We start from the raw sequence: 2,034 nt of genomic DNA on the forward strand, positions 1-2,034 counted from the left end.
GATATGCTCTTCAAAGATGTGCCTCAGGATCTACTTCCTCCAACTATGCCCTACATTCTGTTGCCCATTCAGCTACAAAGTCATTAATAGATTAACCCATTAAAGAAGTTAACCCTGTCACTACCCAATCACCTCACAATAGTGGTACTCACTAGAAACCAACCCTTTAATATATAAGACTTTGTAGACAATTTCTATCCAAACCATAACAACTACCCAAAAATAGTTTATTTAAAGCCCTCCCTGAAGATGTCAACTGCCACTAAGCATTCTTCCTACTTCACCTAGTGTCACATTTTCTTCTGAGAATGACTTTAAATATTGACTGAGCATCTGACACACAAAGACATACATTTGTACAAAACCATACAAAGGAAGGTTCATCTTCTGGAGACCTTAGCATCGGCGCCTCTTCATATTAATATTCACAAAGTAACAATCACAATGTGAGATGCTGAGATGATCAACAGCGATCCCAGGGGTGTGGAGAAAAGGACCCTATCAACTGGAGATAAACTGTGAGATTGTTACTTGTCCAGATAGTAGAGGAAACGTGTATCTAGGAACTAGAAGGGTGATAATAGAAACAGAGAAGATTGATGACAGAAACGTATGTGCTCCACTATTATGTTCTAGAATTCATCATGTTATGACTTTCATTGTGATTATCTGAGTGCATATTTTCCATGTCTGACTCTAAATCATCAGCCCTTAGCATCATACTCAGTTGTGTTCATAATTCTGTTTCCGTACAAGCTCAATGCAGTTTGTTAAAAAGAGCCCAGATCGAAAATATCATGTGTTAAAAGTTCTTAGAAATCCCTGCATGGCCCACTAGTTAGTTGTAGACCTGGCTTAATGGTTTAGTGTCAGTGACCACAGAGAAGTATGCTGATAAACGATGCATACACTCTACACTTATGTCTGTCATATGTACCAGAATCAGCTGAGAGCCAAGACCCAATGTTTCAACTTTTCTGATGCAATTGTCTTTTCTGATGGATGATATGGGACTGCTGACTATAAGTCAGCTCTCCACTGTGGTCTCATTTTCACAGCTGCACTTCAGATTGGAGCAAAGTTCTCAGGGGAAAGGTGTTCAAAATTTGAGAATTAGGTCACTGCCTAGCACCATCATTAGATGGGAATGAGTGAGACCTCACTAGGGATTCATAGAGAACTGGTCCCTAAATTGCAAAAAGACTGCAAGCTGTTTCTCCTAAGGGACAAGACACTGAAGTTGGACAGGCTGTGCCTCTGAGAGTGCTGGAGGGACACACAAACAGCAATTCTTATGAAAATACAGTGTAAATTAACCCATCTTAACAGCTAGTGATCGGTATCCACAGACTATTTGTGATTGAAATATATCTATATAAATTACAAACATGATAAAAAATGATTTGCACTTCTATGTATTTCCGTTGAGCACATATTCTGTGGTATATGTATGGAGTCCTATTCTGCAAGTTACATCCTTGAACAGCAATGGAATGTCCCTAAAAAATCAGCCACAATTCCAAAGCTACAATGAACCACTCACACAATAAGTCTGCAGACATGTTCTTTGGAAATTATACATTTAGGTATATGTTTTTGCCTAAAGCCATCAAATATTGGGCTTATATACTTATACTTTTCAAGCAATTATTTACCATACCCATTAGCCCTTTCCTTGAAATAAGTCAAAAGTCAGGTGATAAATTAAACCAAACCAAGCAACAACAAATATACTTCCCAGTCTCATTACTGGGTTAGTGAAATCTCAACAAAATCCATGTCCTAGTTTTATCATGTTGTTAAGAAATCTTGTGTTAAATGAAGCAGGTAAGATCCACCTGTATAGTTATCATAAACATAAACATAGACTATGTGTAGAAAAAAAATCACATGTTGTCATAGAATGCATAAGTGTAATTGACAATTTCCCTCACACTCTCAAACACATAATACAATAATGGCTAAGCCTTGGGAACAGGTGCATCCCAAAAGGCAGGCACTAGCAATGCGTGTGTAGTAGTTTTGTTCTATTTT

The sequence above is a fragment of the Peromyscus eremicus genome, chromosome 7 (assembly GCF_949786415.1).
Source record: "Peromyscus eremicus chromosome 7, PerEre_H2_v1, whole genome shotgun sequence".
NCBI lineage: Eukaryota > Metazoa > Chordata > Mammalia > Rodentia > Cricetidae > Peromyscus > Peromyscus eremicus.